The sequence below is a fragment of the Protopterus annectens genome, chromosome 10.part0, assembly GCF_019279795.1.
Source record: "Protopterus annectens isolate FY-2018-M chromosome 10.part0, PAN1.0, whole genome shotgun sequence".
In the NCBI taxonomy this organism is placed as follows: domain Eukaryota; kingdom Metazoa; phylum Chordata; order Ceratodontiformes; family Protopteridae; genus Protopterus; species Protopterus annectens.
In genome coordinates this window covers 1,269,059,524-1,269,080,704 of record NC_056744.1, presented here as the reverse complement: position 1 = coordinate 1,269,080,704, position 21,181 = coordinate 1,269,059,524, and positions in this window count along the sequence as shown.

Here is a 21,181-nt window from a genome sequence, read left to right as displayed (position 1 = left end):
AGTGCTTAGTCCCCAGTTTGGCTATGTGGTTCCATCTCATACATGTGTTGTACGTCCATGTGTAGGGGAGAGGGTTGACTGTGTACATGTGGCAGCTGTGACATTGCCACATGACCCACATATTCCACAACTGTACCATAGAGGTGACTGACAACTGACCTTTGCACATGCTACCATAGTATTGTGATTGCCATGGTGATTAACAGCACATAGGGCCAATGGAGAATAAGGTACATAGGTTCATAGGTTCATAGCTTCATACTAGGCTATCTGCCCTAGGGCATTTAAGAACCTAGCCAGAATGTGTTTGGCTGTCGCCATCCATTGTAAATATATCTTGCCATGCCCTTTTCCGAGGTTAGTATACTGTGCCTCTGTCTAACAGTGACACAGAAGTGATACCCGGGGTAAACAGATAATGTCCCATCCACTCATCAAGATTCCTCTTGAAGAGAGTCAATGAAGGACTCTGCCTAACCTGGACTGGGATTTTATTCCAGAGTGAAGTGAGCCTCTGGGTTATGAATCTGTCCCTCCAGCATGTCCTATTTATTTCAGTGCTGAGGTTCAGGTCTCTCAAGCATGTAGCCGATGGGATTTGGATATTCTCAGGTGCAGCATGCCCATTAATTCGGTTTGACATGGCGTTATACATTAGGCACAGATCCTCTGAACAGGCGGTATGCCACTGAGTAGAGCTGGGGTTTCTTTAACCGGTCAGCATATGGCATCTGTTTGAGCCCTTTGATCCTCTTGGTGAGGTACTTGTGGGGTCTTTCCAGTTGCTGCAGGTGTCTGGTAAGGTACATCCCAACAGGGGGACTGTACTCAATTATGGGCCTGATGAGGGATGAGTAAAGAGGCACGATGTCCTCCCCTGATGTAGATGTGAATCCCTTCACGATGGGGTGGGCTATATACAATGCCTTTCTAACCACTTTGGCCAAGTGGTTGTCAAATGAGAAATTGCTATCAACTTGGGTCCCCAGGTCCCTAATTATTTCTTCTGTACGTAATGGAGTGCCACCTATGTGGTACTTTGTGGGCACTTTGTTTTTGCCAAAGGGGATGACTATACACATTTTTGCATTCAGCTGAAGGCCATGGCTCTGGCACAAGTTGTCTGTTTCTATGAGGCCCCTTTGGAAGATGCTTGTGTCGGCTGGAGAGTCGATTATGGCGGCCAGTTTGCAGTCATCTGCATATCTGGTCAGCCACAGTCCTTCCGTGTTGGCCTGTACCTCCGATAAATATATACCAAACAAGAGAGGTCCTAGGACTGAGCCTTGTGGGACACCACTTGTAACTGGTTTGGAGTCTGGCATGGCTCCAGCAGTTCTAACCATGTGGGTTCTGTCCTTGAGCCAGTGTGCAATCCATCTAGTGACCTAGGGGCTCATATTTAAGCTGGTGAGCTTCTCTAGAATGCCCGAGTGGGGTATTGTTTTGAAGGCTTTTGCGAGGTCCAGGTAGGCTGTGTGGACCACCTTCCCCTCGTCAATGGCCTTGGTGACTGTTTCAAAGAAATCAACCAGGTTTGAGAGGCAGGATCTGCCCTTAACAAAGCCAAACTGGGTATGAACCAGTGTCTGTAGGTCCCCAAAATATATATTTATGTGGTCCATGATGATCCTTTCCATAGCTCTGCAGACCAAGCTAGTGTGGCTTATGGGGCGATAGTGTCCAGGATCTGTTGAGGCACCACCTTTCTGTAGAGGGACCACTGTTGCTGTACGCCACACTTTGGACACATATCCTGTAGTAAGGCTGGGATTGAACAGTAGTTTTATGTTTGGTTGTAGCACGTCTTGGAGGTCATGTAGGACACAGCCCGGGACACTGTCTGGTCCCATTGATGCAGTGTGTATTGCTTTGCAGAGGGCAGCTCTTACCTGAGCTTCTGAGATGTCAGGGGGTAGCACTCTGCTGGGATACATATTTGCCCTTTAGGTGTGGAGGGGGGGTGAGAAGTATGCACTGAACCTGTCAGCTAGAATGTTGGCAATGTCTGTGGGTTTGGTGTTTCTATTGACATTTTGGACTACCTCTGAGCATATCTGGGAATTCCCACCCAGGTTCCTAACATAACTAAAGAAAGCCTTGTGATTATCCTTAGTGTCCTGTGCAATTTCTCTGGAAGCTGGCCTTAGACAATCTTATGAGTGCCTGTAGTTATTTGCTAATACTGATCAGTGATGCCTTCCCTTTTTGGGATTTTGCTGTATCATTTAGTAGCTTCCTCCTTCTATTGTGTAGTTTGTTTATGGCTGGGGTCCACCAGACAGGACGTCTGCCTTTGGAGGATTGGGTCTTGGTTTTATTCGGGATCACATGACCCATGCATTCCTGAAGGTGTCCATAGAATGCATTTATAGAGGAATCTGCGGTCTGGTCTGTAGTTTCTACAGGCCCGGGGGCTTTGAATGTTTCCACCTCAGTTTTGAGGAGTGTGAATTTGCTTTAGAGAAGTTGTTCACTGTGGTGTTCTGGGCAGGGGGTGGGGTCGGGATGTGAATATCCAGTGAGATTAGTTTATGGTCCGATCTTATCAGTGAGGGATACACTTCTGGTCTGGAGCATAGAGTCCCCATGTTGGTGATGATCAGGTCCAGTATGTTTCACCTTCTTGTGGGAGTGGTAACAAGTTGTTCCATAGCATTTGAGCATATATATTCTAGGAATCTTTGGCCTAGGGTGTTGGAGCTATAGTCATGCTCCCAGTCCATGTTTGGGTAGTTGACGTCACCCAATATAATGGTGTTTGGAGAGACCTTCATATTTCCACTGTTCACAGGACGGCCGAGTGCAGTTCTTGGGTTTGGGAGGGTGGTCTGTAGCAGGCTATAACCTGGAAGGCAGTTTCACCCATTGTTAGTTGCACATGGATAGTCTCTGATGCTTGGTGCTTTGCCACCAACCTGGAGGTGTGGGTATCTTTGATGAATATCAATACTCCCCCTCCATTTGTGGTTCTTCCAAGTTTTGGGGCTGAAAAAGCATGGTATGAGGTATAACCTGGTAGTGCTGGGGTGCTCTCGGTAGCCCTGAACCAGGCATCTGTTACTGCACAGATATCAATGTTCTCCATGCCAAGGAGAGTTTCAGGTGCATGCATCTTGAGGTTTAGACTTCTGGCGTTGGGTAACATTACTCTTAGTTTCTTATCCCTTGTGATACCTATGAAGGTGGGTTTGTCATTTGAGCCTTGCCTAACATAGGCACTATGGTGGTAGCAAGAGCCTTTGCCAATATCTGAAAGCCCAGGGGTGACAGGTGCAAGCCGCCCCTAGCGAAGCAGGTGGTTCAACAGAAGATGAATATGTGAGGGTGTAGTGCCTGTGATTAGTTAGCAGTAGCATATATGACTGCTCACGTGGACAAATGCCAGGTAAGTCATATGCAATGTGTCACAGGCAACGTACATGTGAACAGAACAAACAGTGACATTCTGTCAAGTGAGACATGGACATACATATAGTAAGCTATGCAGATGTCACTAGGAGTCCACAGAAACTCTGTAACTATGCATTGCAGGTGGGATCAGTATTCCAGGGTAATTGCAAGCAAACATGCATGCAAACAAAGCTACAGTAAGCAGGGCTGCATGTAGTCCATTGTACAACAAACAAGCTGTACCACTTCCAGTAGGTAATACTGCAAATATGCAGGCACTATGCACATGTACATGGAAATACACAGGTCAGATGGCTAGGGTCCAGTCTCAGCGCACACAAGTGCACAGACCATGTACTGTCAGGATGTACAATAACTGGATGGAAACCCATGTGCTCATACCTGCAGTAATACACATGTCAAATAACAGACACTGAGCCTTCACTCAGTGGTTCCATACATAGTAGGATGTGTGCTACCTGGCCTGCCACCACAGTATCCCTGACATGTATGGGGACTCTCCCTCCTGTGACAGTTAGTTTTGTGTGTTGGGGCTGTCTAGCATGGTATGAGATGTGAGCTTGCAGTGCTAGGGTGCTCCTGTGTGTCCTGTACCAGTCGTGTAGTACTGCACACATATCAACATCCTCAGACATCCGCATTGCAGAGTCCAGTGTGGGCAACATGCCACTTGCAGTTTACATGTCCATCATTGCGTATTAATACATTCATTACCTTATCCCCTATGCTACCTATGTATGTAGCCTTCTGCTGACATCCTTACCACCAGTATGCCAACACGTGCAGATGATACACTATGGTACTTACCATGGGTGTAGACAACCAACAGTACATGACAATCACACCATTACTGCATCAGGCATGCTGTGATATACCCACAATTAATTCAGCACACAGTACTGTTAACAACATGATACTATTACTACACGTCTATGTAGTCACCCTGTGCATCAGCAACATGTTAACCTGTACCTGCACTGATGTTACAGATTGCAGGAGGTGGCACAGTTTCATCATATGCACAGTGTATGCCTGAGTCAGCCACCGATACCACCGATTGACATGTATGTGTATGTGTGTTGGTGAGGGACAGCAGTACAAGGTGGGGCAATGTTGATGCAGTGTGTGTGTGTATGCGGTAGCCCTAGGTGTTGTCAATTCACATGTGTGTATGGATGCACACAGTTCCACCTCATGGCTGCCATATACTGGTGTTTGTGGACAGCCACAGACTGTACCTGCCAGGTCATATAGATCAGTGTCTCTGGCCACGGACACGGTACCTGTGCCTTGCAGGGGTGCTACAGACTGTATCCGGTACCAACCCAGACTGGGTACTGTCATCAGAAGCAGGTGTTCGTTGACTGGACACAGATCCCTGTCGGGCCTGGCCAGAGCCACGTGCATGTGGTCTCCTGGGGCGGTCTGATGACAGCACAGACCCAGCATTGCTGGGGCTGCTGCTGGCACTATGGGGGCGGCCGTGGCCCAGTTGTCGTCCGCGACGACAGCAAGCTGCTGTTGTTGCTGGCATACGCCCACGTCGACGACTCAACCGTCCACCATTGCCCTGGCTCATGGACATGTAGTTCTGGAACTGGTCTAATATGTCCCCACAACGTCTGTCTATGACATCAGTGAAATTACGGATGGCAGCCGCAATGTCACGCATACTGTCAGTCATGGCTGTGCGACATGCTGTCAGCTCCCTCAGACCCTGTCTGGTGTACCGTTCCATACGTGACTGTGCCTGCATGACAGCCCGAAACATAGCTGAGGTTGTAAGACCTCTGTGGGCACATCTGACAGGGGCAGTACACCCACGAATGCTCCCACGAGAACCCCTGGACATCTGTCTGTGTGGTACCGTCTCTGGGCCATGCCCATGGCTGCTGTGTGGGGAGGCATGTGCCACAGATACCACATTACCCTGGTCAATGCCCACTGTATGCTGTCCATCACCTAGGGACATTGGTGACACAGGGTGTATTGGCAGGATAACTGTGCGCATTGATGGGGTTGACAGCTGTGTACTGTCAATCGGCTGACCAATGGCAGACCCTGGCATACCTTCCTGTGCCATTACACAGATGTCATCATTATCAGTACCCATGGCACCTGATTCAGGTTCCCTGCTGCATGACACCAGAGCAGCACCAGAACCTGTGGGAGGGAAACAGGAAACACAGTTTACAATGTCTACACATTACCAGTGATGCACACATCCACACATGCACAGGTCCAGACATGCACACATGCACACATGCACACATGAACAGGTGCACACATGCACACATGCACAGGTGCACACATGCACACATGCACACATGCACACATGCACAGGTGCACACATGCACACATGCACACATGCACACATGTACACATGCACACATGCACACGTGCAAACATGCACAGGTGCACACATGCACACATGCACACATGCACAGGTGCACACATGCACACATGCACACATGCACACATGCACACAAGCGCACATGTGCACATGCACACATGCACACATGCACACATGCACAGGTGCACACATGCACACATGCACACGTACACATGCACACAGTTGCACACAATTGTACACTACTCAGTATGCGTGATATCAACACACAGACACAGACACACCTACATGCATACAAAGAGCACTACTAAGTGAGCCTAATATTACTATTACTATCAAGACTATTACAGGTATTGTTAATACACACTCACCCCAAAAAATAGGTGCAGCTTTTCAAAACCCAAAGGGAAAACCCCAAATTTAAAAACTAATGTCCCCGTCAAAAACTTGGCCCTTTTACCCGAGTATGTCGGTCGTGGTCCAGTCCTTTAACAGGGCGCTGCTTTTTTTGGGGATACCACTTCACCCTTAAATCCCCCCATTTGGGGAAATAAAAAAGGACCACCCACCCCCTTGGGGATTTCCGTGGTACCAACGCCTAAACATTTCTATTAAAAACCCGCAGGGTTTTACCCGTCTTGCCCTTTTTCGTGGCTTTTCCCCCCCCATCTTAATGCAGTCTCCCGCTGTTTGGTTGCGGAAAGGAGCCAAACCCACCCCTCTGGGTATTTCCCTCCCAGCTGGGAGTGGGGATTGGGTAGCCAAACCCAAAAAAAACCCGTTCGAATTTGCCTTTGGATATCCAACCCACGTTTTAAAACATTTCCAAAATTTTAAATCCTGCAGGGGGAAAAGTTCCGGGACCTGCTCCCCCAAAAGTCCATTTTGGCCCTCCTAGCATTTACCCAAAAACCCCCGGTCGCCACAGGGGCCAAACCCTCCCCCCTGGGTTTTTATTTTGGCTGGTTGGGGGAAAAATATTGGGTAACCCACCAGGGCCCCGGTTAAAATTTCCCCCACCCCAGCCTGTTGGAATAAATTGCGGTGAAATTTTTCCTTTTTAAAAAGGGAAAATTTTCCTTTCAGCCCCCTATAAGTCAACCCCCAAAATTTTACCCCTACACAAATGCTTTTTTTAACTGGAAAAGATACAACAATCCCATATATAAAAACATCTGGGGGTCCCTTTGGTGGAACCCCCCATGAAATTTTTCCAAAAAATAAATCTCAAAACCAAACAAACCTGGGAACAGTCCCGGCACACTATAACACCCTATAAAACCCCAGAGGGTCAAAAACACTACAGGTCCAGAAGGGCCCCCCCCCCCCTTTGGGGTTTGAAACCATCCCCTTTTGGCCCTAATCCCCAACTATTTACTGAAAACCCCAATATTGGGGCCCCGGTTATCATTCCCCCCTCCCCCCCCCAAAATGACATAGTTAAAAACCCCGTGAAAATTTAAAACCCCCTTTTTAACAGTGCCCGGTAAGCCCCCTCCCGGGCAGAAAACAACCCCCCCAATGGGCCTTGGACCCCTTACACAAAACTTTTTACAGGGGCAAAAAAACCAAAAAATGATGGAACATGCCAATCCCCAAAATGACCGACACTTCCCACAAAGGGCCCCTCCCGGGGACCCCAACCCAAAAAACAAATTTAAATTTCAAAAAATAAAAGCTACCCCGGGGGAAAAAGAGCATAATTTTTCCATAAAGGGAAAGGGGATGGGCCCGGCGCACCAAATTAAAGGGGGTCTATTTTCCATCTACAAAAATTTCCCGGGAATTTGAAGGGGTCAAGGGGACCTTCTTTAAAACCGGGGTTTTTCAGGGGGTGTTTTTCCCTTGGGGAGGGAATTTACCTCTTGCCCTATTAGTCACAAAAACAAATATTTATTTTGGGGTTGTGGGGACAGGGTTCATTTTCAGGGGGTACCCGTTTAAAATTTAAACCCCTGTTATAGTGTGTAAACCTTTTGTCATCACTGTCCCGGTAAGGTTTGAAAGGGAGTCACAAATGTTGGGGGTGATGGGGTTCCCCTTCTCCATAAAAATTCTGCAGGAGGTAAAACCCCATATTTTGGGTGTAGGGGAACCACCCCAAGCCTGCTACAAATGTCCTGACACTACCCGGGAGGCCCGGTGGTTCCACTTTAAAAAAGGGGGCACCCCAAATTTTCCAATACCCTTTTCCCCACAATCATTCAACCCAAAACAAAATCCTTGGTTTTTGTGGGATTTTAAAAAGGGGGGGTTTCTGGTTTTCCTTTTTACCCTGCCTTTTTACCCCATGTTGTAAAGGGACCTGTGCCTTTACCAGTTTAACATTTCCCCCTTTTCCATATTATATTATAAATTAATATGTTGAATTCTATAGTTTTTTTAAATTTTTTATTATATGTCTTATCTTTAAATTTATTACAATTTGCTTAAAATTTAGGGGGGGGCACAAGGGGGGGGGCAAGGGGGGGGGAAGGGGGGTTTAGGTTTAACTATGGTTGTTGGGCATCTGTCATGGGTTTGACTTTCTTTTTAAATCCGGAGTGGGGCCTTAATTTATATGTTTGTACTTTTTTTCACACTGTTTTTATTTAATTTTTGATATTTTTAAAATTTTACATTCATTTTTAATATTTATTATTATATAATATATTATTTTATAAATAATTCCCTACAACAATTTTGCTACACATTTTCCAAAGTGCAGGTATTCCCAAATGTTTTTTCCAAATGTAAAACCCCTAAAATATTTTAAACATTTAAAAACCCCGTTAAAACCCCTTTTTACAATTTCATTCAACCAATCAAAATACTTGGTTTTGGGGTAGGTGTTTAAAAAGGGGATGGGACGTTTTGAATTTTGGGGTTCCCCTGCCCTTTTACCCCATTTCAATACATTGGTACAACCAAAGTTGGGGGGACTTTAGAATATATTTTTTACATTCCTTTTTTCCCTCTTTTTATTTTTTTTTTATTATTGTATTTAGGTTTTCTAAATTTTTTTTTTTTTAATTTAATTTTTTGTTTTTGTTCTTCTTTTTTTTCTTTTGCTTAATTTAGGGGGGCAAGAAAGGGGGGAATTTCAGGGGGTGGGGACAGGTTTTGAGGTTTTCCCTATTCCCGTATCCCTGAAATTGTTAGACATTTGCTAATTTTATAAGGTTTTACATTATTCTTAACTGTATTTGCATTCATAAAATATGTTTGGTACATATTTTTAAATTTTAACAACCTGCTTGGGATTCCTTACAAATTTCTTATGTAAATTGGGATCTTTCCCTATTTTATTTTTAATTAAATTTATTATTTTATTTTTATAATTTATTAATAATACAATACATACAAAATTTTTTGGCTTTTTTTACGCTTCCCCTTTGTTGAAGGTTTCAAATTTTGTTTACCATACTTTTATCCCATTCCTACTGTAAACTCTAACTTTCCTATTTTCCCTTCATTACAAACCTTAAGCCCTAATTGTATGTTCACATAGGTTTTCTCCCAAAAGGTTTTGGGGCCCTTCACTTTGGGGTTTTGTTGCTGTCCCCCGGCCCTTTCACATCTTCATAAAACAAAATGGGGGGCAAACCCCCAAATTGGGGGTTCCAGTTGTGACCTTTTAAAAGTATTATTTTCTTTCCTTTTTGCCATGCGTGGTTTAAAACTTTGGTTTTCCTTTTCCTGCTTTTTCCCCCTTTTTCCAGTTTTTCATTTCCCGGGGCTGTTCCCCGAACATTTTGTTTTGTCTGGCCCTTTAATTTCAAAAATTTTTCGTCTCTGTTCTTTTCTTTTCCCTTTCTCCTCTTTTTTCAATTCCCCATGCAATTTTTAAATAAATTGGGCCCGTGTATAGTACAAACTTTTTAGGACTTCATATTCCAAACCTCCCACCAAAAAAAGCCCTTTCTTTGAATGCGGGTTTTTTGTAAAATTATTTTTAAGTTCCCTGGTTTTGGGCCTTTTCTAAAAAAATTTTTGGTGGATTGGCCCCTTTTGATTTTAAGGGCAGGGAACCTGCTTTGGGATGTGTGGTGGCTTGAAGGGGTAAAGGTTTTACCCCTCTCCCAATTTCCCGGGTGTTTTGTTAAAATTCCCCCATTATTTCCCAGTTTTGGGAACTAAAACTGTTTTGTACACACACCTTTTTCCCAACTTAATTCCCACTTTAATGTTTTTTTTTCCTTTCCTTTTTTGCACTTTGTTTTAAGGCTTCAATATGGCCCTTTTACAGTATTTTTTTCTTTTTTATGGCCTGCTAGGTGTCCTTTGATTTTAAGGGGTTGCGCTTGGTTTAAACTTTCCTTTTTCCTGACACCCCAATTAAAGCTTGCTTACTCTTGACACCCGCATTTTCTTTTGGAAAAGGTGGGGGCCGGGAAAATTAAAAGGGGGAAAATTTGAAATAGGGCGCTTGGGGCAGGAGGGATTAGGTTCCCCTCTGTTTCTTCCTCAGGAAAGGTCATATGTTTTAAATTTTGGTTGCTTTTATTTACCCCGGGGGTTAAGGCCAAAAATATTTTTTACACCAATTTAAATTTGCCATGCTGGTGAATATTTCGGAATCCATTTTGGGGGAAATTTTTTGTTACAACCCCTTTTTTTTTTAATGGGTTTGGGGAAAATTTTAACTGGGGGGTTGGGGGGGATCCCGAAAAACAAACAAGGCATTCAGGTTTAACATTCAAATTAAGGGGGGGGGTTCCCGACCCTCCCAAGTGGAAAAAATATTTGGGGAGGGTTTTCCACTTTTTCCCGCCCAAATTTTGGGGGGTTTCGGGGAAAAGGGTTTTTTGGGCCCCCTGGGCCCCAAGCGAAAATTTGGGGCCCAAAACAAGTTTCCCCATTTTCCCTTCCAAACATCCCCACAAATGAGGGTTGGGTTCTCCCCCGAACTTTTCGGGGGGGGCCCCTTTTGAATGTTCCCTGGGTTTTGGGCCGGGGCCCCAATTTAACTTTGGGGGCCGGAGGTTCCTGAAGGGGGTTTTGGGGGGTTTGGGCCCCTGGGAACCCCCCCCTGTGGTTTTGTTTTGGGTTTGCAAAGGGGGGTAAAATACAATTTCCTTTCTTTGTTTAAAAAGCATGGGTTGTTTCCCTTTCCCCAAAAACCCCCTATTAAAAGGAAATCCACTAATTTTTAAAGTAAATTTTAAAACATGCTTTTTTGTCAAAACCCTCCATTTTTTAAAACAAACCTCAAACATGAAATATTTATTTTTCCCAACGGAAAAGTCCCGGGTGGTTTAAGTATTTCAATACCTTTTCCAAAGGTTTTGGGTTTGGGTGGGGTGGGAAAAATTTTTTTTTCCCCCTTTAATACCTACAACCCGTCAATTTTTAAAGCTAAGGATTTTAAACCAGTTTAACCGGGTTTCCTTTTGGAAAAAACCAATTTTTAATGGCGTTACTGGGACACAAATACAAGTTTTTTAAACGTTCTTTTCTCTTTTTTGCACACACCGCTAAATTTTTTTTTAAAGAAAAAGAAAATTTGGGGAACAGGAAAAATTTGAAAAGGGGCAAAAAAGAGGGTAAACCCGTAGGAAAAAACTTTTTTAAATTTTGGGGGCCCCACTTTTCCCATTTCTTCATCGCAAACTTTATTAGGGGTTTTAATTTTTTGGGGGAATTTAAACCTTTTTCCCCCCCTTAAAGGGGGGGAAACAACAATTACTTTTTAAACCTTTAAATTTAAGTTTTCCTGTAGTTTTTAAAAATTTTGGGGAGCTATTTTTATGGGCGTAAATTTTTTGGGGAAATTTTTCCCTTTTTTTTTTTCTGAGGTGGGATTTTTAGGTGAAAGGGTCTATGTTTAATAGGTTGGGGGCAACAACAAAACAAACAAAACATTTTTTTTTCGTTTGGGGGGGCAAATTTAAAACATTTTTTAATCCCAAACCCCCAGCCCACAGATTTCCAAACAGTGGAAATAACCCCACCCTTTGGGGAATTTTCCAAAATTTTTTTTTTCAAATGGGAGGGTTCTGGGGCCCGGTGGCCGGGGAACCCGGCCATGCCCAAGGTTGGTTGCCAAAAAGGCCCCCAAACTGAAAATTTTAAGAAAGGGGTCCCATCTCCCCCCCAAAATCCAGCTAATTTTTTTTTTCTCCTTTGGAACTTTCCCGAGGGGGGCCCCCCCTTGGGCCCCCTTTGGGGCCCCGGGGGGGGCCCCCTTGGGGATCCCCAAAGGTTCCCAATTTTGGTTTTTTTCCTGCTTTTTTCATCTCCTTCCAAAAGGGGCCTGCATTGGTTTTGGGGTTTTAAAAGGAAAAACCTGCTTTTCCCCCCAAGTTCCTTGGGCCAGAGTGTTTGGGCTTGAGTAGTGTTCCCAGTCTATATTTGGGTAATTGAAGTCACCTAGTATAATGGTGTTTGGAGATACATTTATCCCCTCCAGTGTTTTCAGGAAAGCCATGTGAGGTTCCTGGGTTTGCAAGGGTGGCCTGTAACATGCTACAAATTGCAGAGCAGTCTTGCCTATGGTTAATTGCACCTGGATGGTCTCCGATGCATCGCATGCCACCAATCTTGAGGTGTGGGTGTCCTTGATGAATATGGACACCCCCACCTTCTTGGTATTGTCCGGATTTTGGGGCGGGAACGCATGATATGAGAGGTAAAACCTGATAGTGCTGGGGTGCTCTCAGGAGGGTTGAACCAGGTTTCTGTGACAGCACAGACATCGATGTCCTCCATAGTGAGAAGGGCCTCAGTCGTGCATTTTGAGATTGAGACTTCTGGCATTGAGCAGCATTACCCTTAGTTTTTTTCCATTATTGAGTTCTAGGGTGGTAGGTTTTGAATTTGAGCCTTGCCTAAAAAAGGCACTATGGGGGTGGCAATAGCCTTGCCAATATCCGAATCCCAGGGTGACAGGTGCAAGCCATCCCTTGCGAGAGCAGCGGCTTGTCCAGCATGTCATCCCAGGCAGACAGACATTGGATCCCCTTTGAATGACACCAGAATTTAAGCCAATTGTTAAAGCTGATCATCTTATCTCTGTATTGTGGCATCATTTTTGGTGAAGGTAGGATACTGCTCAATGTCAGGGTCATACCTGCCTGGGCTACATAATCAGAGAGCTCCTCAATGTCTCTTTTCATGTAGTCCAAGGAGGTAATGCGTCTCAGGTCGTTTACACCAGCGTGGACAATGACTGAGTCGCATTTGTACCTGCTGTTGAGAGACCTGAATGCTTGCGTTATGTGGATTCTAGCACCCGACAGGCAGCTTACTGTGACCTTCTCCTTATTCAATCTGGTGGGACGTCAGTGTGTCTGACTATTGAGTCACCAATGACGAAAGTATGTTTGGCATTGTGTTTGTCCTTGAGGGCTGTGACTGTTTGACACTCTGACTATGTGGTCTATGTGTTGCAGGTGTTGTGTTCTGAAGTGGTAGTTGTTTGGGTGTCTGCTTTGGTGGCCTCTGCTGTTTTGGTAGATTTTTGGTCAGAGCCTCCGAGTATGTCTTTGTGTGATTATGTGTATGATTTGAAGTTGTGATGGTACTATGTGTGACTGGGTATGTAATGTGTGTGGTTACCTTCTCCTCCTGTCTGGTCTTGCCAGTCCTATGTTGAGAGAGCTCAGCCTCCATTTTGGCCGTATAAGTGCATCTCTCGCATGTATTTGTGTTTGGTGGGAGGAGGAGAGGGTTGTCTGTGTACATGAGGCAATTGTAACATTGCCTCAATATTCCCAGGTTCACCAGCTGACCAGGAGAGGACACTAGCAACTGTTCCCACATCATACTAGAATGAATAGACAAAAAAACTTAAAAAGATTTCAGGGGATGTGGGTGACCGAGAAATGGGGTTAGGTTTTTTTGGGGGTACTGTCTCCAACAAGAGTGCTAACAAGGTGATAAGTACTGTAGTAGCAAGTGCTAGGCTTTACAGATAGAGAATAGTCTACTTGGAGTCAAGTAGAGATGAATTTTTTAGTTATAGGATACGCCTATTAGATCAGTAGTATAGCTTGAGGAAGGTAGTTTTAAGGGAAAATTTGGAGAGTGGACTTTAGATGGTGTGAGGTGTTACTATGGTTGTTGGACATCTGTCATGGGTGTGACTTACGTATGTAAATCCGGGAGTGGTAACCTCTATGTGGGTAGTATGTGTGTACTCTGTGGTGTTGTCAGTCACTGTGCATTGGAAATGTGTTTGAGTGCATTGTCATAGTGTTGTACATGTCACTGTGTCCTTCACCATATCTGTAGCTGTCATGTGAGGTACATACCATGGCATCCATTATGTGGTGTGGAGGGGTACACCGACCTACATGTCCATAGCTGACACACCATGTCTGCTGACACATACCATGTGCAGGTATTCCAGGAATAGTGTGCCACTGTGAATATCATTGGGGGCACTATTGTACACATTTATGACCCTGTTCACCCCTGACACATGCAGTGGTGGGCAGCCAATCACATATCTGGTGGTTACTGGTGTAGGTGATTTGAAATGGGGTATGGTACTCCGGTTTTGACACTGGTGTTCACTCCATGCCTTTGTCACCAGGCACGTGTTGCAATACATCTGTACACATGTGCCTCACTCAGAATATATATACATCTCTCTCTCTCTCTGTATATATATATATATATATATATATATATATTTATATAGCTATATGTATATATATATATATATATCTATATGTATATATATATATATGTCTGTATACATATACACATATATATATTGATGTACATATATTGCTATAGATATGGAGGTGGGGGGGGCACAGAGGGGGTGAGAGTGACAGAGTGGGTGGGACAGGGGGTGTTGAGGTCGTCATATACAGTCATACCTGTAGATAGTCAGATCAGTCTGTCTATGTATATGTATCTACATATATCTATATCTGTATGTGTGCATTACATATATATGTTTGTACATATTCTATCTATCTACATCTGTCTATGTATTCCTACATCTCTCTCTATGTATGTATACATATATACATATCATATATATATATATATATATATATATATATATATATATATATATATATATATATATATATATATATATACATACATACATATTTTGACATACATACGTATCCATATGATAGACAGGTATATCAACATGTTTGTCTACCATACTGTATACACACACTAACATACTGCTAAACATACATAACTGTGAAACCTACTTTGTACATTGCACTACAACCTACAGTCAACCTACATTGATATGTGCACATAGATGCTCTCACATACAAATGTATGTACAGCCTTCACTGATAGTTGCTGTGTGTCCCCTGCCCTTTACACATCTTCATATACATATGGATACAGACCAATGACACATATGGAGGGTTCACAGTATGTAGACCTTTATAGTATTACTTTACATTACCTGTGTTTGTCACAGCTGCTTGTGTTGCCATCTGGTTTTCTGTCCTGCTGCTCCACTTGCCAGTTGTCAGCTTTCAGGTGGCTGTTGCTGAACAGTTTTGTTTGTGTCTGCTTAATTTCAATTTTCTCTGTCTCTGTCTCTGTCTCTGTCTCTCTCTCTCTCTCTCTCTCTGTCTGTCTGTCTCTCACATCCTCCTCAGGATGCAATGAAAGTATTGCATGTGTGGACTGGGAGTACAGCATCCTTTTGTAGGTATCTGCATATGTCCATGTGATGGCCTCTGCACCAATTGTTAGCCAGCATTTGCTAATTGCATGCAGCCAGTTGTGTACTGATTGCAGTTCTCACTGTGATTTCAGAACAGTGCTATAAAAAGGTATGTGAGATAGGCGTAGCCCTTTCTGATTTTAAGGGCAGGGACCATGCTGGTATGCTGTGGACAATGTTCTGTGAGTGTAAAGGTTGGTATCTCTCTCATATTTCCAGCTGTGTTGTAGATTAACATTCCTCCATTCATTTCTCCAGTTTCCTGTGCTAACTGTGTATGTACACTGACACCTACAACTACTACTACTGTTAATGTGTGTGTGTGTGCTTTCCTTTCACTTTGCTTGCACTTTGTTGCTAAGGCTTCAATATTTGCCCTTTACAGTCACTACTTGTATGCCTGCTAGGTGTCCTGACTGTAGTGTGCTGCTGTAGCTTTCCTATTTTCCATGTACATTCACACCTTGGAATGCTTGCTATATCTGCTAGGGTGTTACAGCATGCAGTGTGGTCTGGCCATGGTGTGGGCCTTGACATCTATTAGGGTATTTGAGTATGCTGCTGAGCAGGCCCCAGAGACTCTCAGGTTCATCTGTTATCTGCCTCATGGAATGGCACATATCAGTGGGGTACACCCATTAAATTGTCTGGTATGCTGCAGTTGTGACTGTGGGTTAGCATGAGCATATGTATTACTACACTTATTCTGCCATGCAAGTGGTGAATACTTTCAGGACTCAATAGTTACCATTGCATGTGTTGTTACACCTTTCTGCCTACTGTTTGTACATTTCACATGGAGTCTGTGGGGCATCCCTGTAAGTCATTCACTGTTGCTATGTCTAGGCTCTTAACTATTCAAATATGATGGTGTCAGACCTCTCATGTGTACAAATATTTGCAGGTTGTCCACATTTCTGCCTCATATTTTGGTCAATATCTCATGCACAGCTTTTTCTGGTAAATCACTCTGGGCTCAAGTCAGAATATAGTGACAAACATTCAAGTTTCAGACTTCATACCCTTCCAAACATCCCACAAAATGCAGACCCTGTTACTCTCTGAACTGTCTGCGTTTGTTGTAACATTATTTGTAATGTGTCCCTGGTTTTGGGCCTTTGCTCCACATATTTTATTACTTGGTCCGGATGTGTTCCTGTAAGAGGTTGTGGGGTATGGGCAGTGATTATCCTGCTGTGAGTATGTGTGTGGCTTGCAAGGTGCTACAGTGACATTATTACCTACTAGCTACCAACTAGCATGGCTGTTTCTGTTCACACACTACTATTATGGAAATCCACTAGTTTTGAAAGTAATTCTAAATGACATGCTTTGTGTACTACACATCCTATATTCCCTTAACATTAATTCCTACTATTACATGATATATTTATTTTAGCAGAATGTTCTTGTATAACAGTCATGGCTTAGTGGTAAGTCATGCAGACTACTGTTTCCAAGGTCCTGGGTTCGGGACTGACAGTGGGATTTTATTTTGCTTTTGAACTGACTACAGGACCTGTCAATCAGAATGACGAAGGCACTTTTAAGCAGTTGTAACTGGGTTAGTGCTTGTTTGCGCAGAGCTCACGCATGCGCACTGGCGTTTAGCTCCGTGCACACATGCGCACACCCGCTTACAACCGCTTAAACGTGCTTACTCTTGTGCACACCCGCGCTATTTTCTTTGAAAGAAATTAAAATGGGGAGACAGGAAAGTGGTGAAAAAGGGGTCACAAAGAGGGTAAGACAGTAAGGAAACAAGCTTGGGTTTTGCAGGAGGGATGTAGGTAAGGCACATAGCTGCCCATTTCTTCATCAGCAACAGCTGTGCATATGTTTGTAATTTGGTGTTACATTTGATACCTTCCACCCCTGAGAGAGGTGTAAGGACAACAATAATACTTGTTGTACAGCCAATTGTAATTGATAGTTTCCATGTCTGGTAGACATATGTGCGGAATGGGCAGCTATGTATGGGGCGTAATTTTTTTGTGGGTACAGAGTGCCCTTTTTTTTTTTTTTTTCAGGTGAGAGTGGTATGTCAGGTGAAGGAAGTCGGTATAGCTGGGAGGTAGGTTGGGTAGGTCAACAGACAAGACAAACAAGACACATACAGGGGCGGTGTATGACACATGTGGGGGGCTTACACAATTGACGGGGACGGATGTTTGGATATCCAGAGCCCATGAGCCCACAGATGGCAACAGTGGAACTGATATCCCCACCCATGGGCAGTTGCCACTGTTCCTTCACTGCCCAGGACGAGGCTGTGCTGGGGGCTGTGTAGGCAGGGCAACAGGCATGCCCATAAGTTGTGCCACCTGTGCCTCAAGCTGATGTAGGGGCTCAACAACAGAGTCCCGGATCTCCCTACGCACCACAGTCCGGACGCTATGGAGGGTGAGTGGTGGTTCTCCTCTGGCCACACTTGCAGAGGGGGGACGGGCCCCATCCCCTGCAGCGCTTCCATCCGCAGGTGGCACAGGGCCACCGGAGGAGGGTCCAGACTGGGCACTAGTGCCAGGTGCACTCGCCAGCTGAGGTGGGAGAGGTGGGTCCACTGGAACCCGCCTTCCCTGTCGTTCTATGTTTTGCATTATGTCATGACAGTTTGGGTTAGTAACATACAATACCATTAGCAATTAGTTATAACAGCATGCATTAGTATTCCCATTAACCAAACACCCACATATTCACACCATTGAACAGCAAGCATAACACATGCATAATTTGAACAGCAATACACAGTCCAACAACATGCAGGGTTGATTGATGGCAACAGGCCATCAGGTTTGGATGTATGAACAGGGCAGATGCATCAACGGACATGCAAATATTTATGACCCATCAGGACAAATGTCCAGGGGTGTTAATTGTGATTGCACATACCATTTTCATGTGGAATGGATTATATGTGGTTATAGGGTGGGGTGAAGAAAATATTATTAACACCTTTGAATACCAATACATATGCTGTACATTTCTAATAGCTACAGATATATACACACTACTGTTCTAACTACAGTTTCCTATATGATAACTACTTCAATTTGGTGATAGGACTGTTACTGCTACATCAATATACATTTTATTGTTATTCATACACGTTCATATCTGGCTTTGTTCAGCTACATCATCCTGCTACATTTGCTTTATATAGCTATAGACAACTGTGGATGTTTGATATTTCAGACAATCATACTATCTGCATATTGCAGACTGAGAGCAACATATCCAGATTTTGGGATACACATTCCAGCTGCAGCAACACTTTGGACACATTTCGCAGTTTGGTTCTACTTGTCACATTCATTTCATTCTGTACTGACTGCAGTATACTTTATACAGGGGTTATTACTACTTTATTGGTGGATTCATAACTCTTTCTCACACCCTCACTTGTTTTCATTTTACTATTCAGGATGGTACTTACTTCTAGGCTTTATTGACATGTTTTACCTGTAGTTATTACAATCCTTTCCAGCAGTCTCACTTCTGTCATGTTTCAGTATTTCAACAGGGATATATTTCACACATGTGAGTTGCTCATCTTCTGCAGCTGTACTTTTCAGCCTGCTGCAGGTTGTGCACTATGATATTATAGGTGGGGCATCTTTATTTCAGACTTTATTTCAGACATTTTCATTTTTCTGTTTGGATTTCAGACTGCAACACACTTTTGTAATCAAGCAATACTTGCAAACACTTTTACACTGTTACTTGCACATTTTATTACTTAGTGACTACACTGCACTCTTTTGCTAACTGTCATACTTTTATATTTCTTTACAGTTACTGGGAGTGGATTACTGACCTGCCTGGTGGCGCAACCGCACCAGCCTATCGCTATAGGCTCTGCAGTTCGCAGAACAGACACCTGCAGCTGTAATATAAATGAAGTAATATTGGAATACACATCTCCATAATATCAGCTAATTTAATTTCTTACATACATAATTAAATGTAACTTACTCAGTAGTGGGGCGTTGGGCATTTGCCGGGCCTCCTGGATCCAAAGGTTCAATTGTTCCTGCTTGCATCTCTTCAGGTCCGCATGGTGGTGACGGACCTGCTCACCAGTCCTTGGAATCCCTGTGGCACTGGTAAGATCATGAGCCAACCGGTCCCATGCCTCAGCCCTATATGCTCCCCACAGGACCTGGCCCTGCATGAGTTGGGCCTCATGATTGTGGACTAGGAGCCAGACCATGTATCTGGACTCCTCAATGCCCCACCTCTGTGCTCGAAAGCAACTACCCTCACCTACACCTGACATTCTGGCTGCAAGTCAGTTCTACAATCGTTTATGATGTGCATTCCCACCTATGGGGCTTATATATGCCGTTTTTCCCGCACTTATCTGTGATTGGCCATTTTGGAATTGTATCCACTTCACAAAAACTGCTTTGTCATGCTCCAGTTTCTATTCATTCCTATATATTTGCTATTACTGCATTTCTGAGTACAGCTGTCATAGCTTAGTGGTTCAGTACCTTGACTATGGTGCATGGTATCCTGGGTTCGAACCTGGCCACTGCTTTTTATATTTTATGACTGTCTAGACAGGCTAGGGGGTGTGTCTGTGTAAAGGCAGTTTTGTTACAGCTTGCTCAATGTTGCCCGTCGGTTAGCTTGTTGGCGCGGTGCGCTGGCTTACGCCTCATTTGGCTGTCAGCACGCATAGTACGCTCAGCTCAGCTAGGGGCACACAGTTTCAGCATGTGAAACCACTGCTCACCTACGGGCACTCATTTTGCACCTGTTAAACCACTGCTCACCTACGGGCAGATGCACTCACCTTGTTAAACTGTAGCTCAGCTATAGGCACATCTGGCATTTTTTTATTGTTTTGTTACCTCACATTTCTTCAAAATAAATGGACTAGTTCATTACATTTTACATAAAATGTGATTTTATATGTGTACATGTTTGTTAGGGACTTGTTTCGTGCTTATTTTTCTAAAAATAAAAGTTGGTGTTGTGGGGGCTCGAACCATGAATGCCTGCTCTTCAGCTGATGCCTCTACCGCTACGCTATTGCTTCTTGGCTTACTTGGCATATTTAGTTCTTATATGCTTTCCCACTGACTGCTAACTGTAGCTGCACTACGGGCACACCCGCGCAAACGAGCGCACTCACGGTTAAACATCTTTACAATTTAAAAAAAATATATCACATGTTCATTTATATATTTTCTGTTCATAGTCTGTGGGGGCATGTGTTGTGTTGTGTTTATTCACATTTCCGTGGACTCTGTCGTGGGTGTTTACTTTGGGCACTTTTACTCTTCTGGGGGCGTGTCCGCTTGCAGGGCTCGGCCTACGGACACGCCCCCTACTGTCTTACACGGACCGTGTTAGACTTAGGTGTGATTCAGCATGCTCTCATGAATATGCAGAGCATGCTGACATCACTCCGTTTAACTGCAGCCTCCGTGTAAGAGTTATAACTCTTACACGGAGGCTTCATGAATCCTGCCCATAGTTTTTCACTGTGTCATACCTGTAATGGAGGTACATGGGAAATTTGCAAATGACTCATTAAGGAAAGTAAGTGTTCATAACTTTTTTTTAATTTTTAAGTCTTTATGATTATATTCAGGCCAATAAAGTCAAACTCCACTAGCTGTGACTAGTTTGTGTGTGTGTGACCTTTTTACTTTTTGGTTTGTATGTTAGTTGTATGGTTAGGGACTGTACACCATTTCATTCATTACTGTCATAACAAATTCATTGTGCCATTTTTATAGAGTTGTTGCTTTTTAATGGGAGACTGGAAT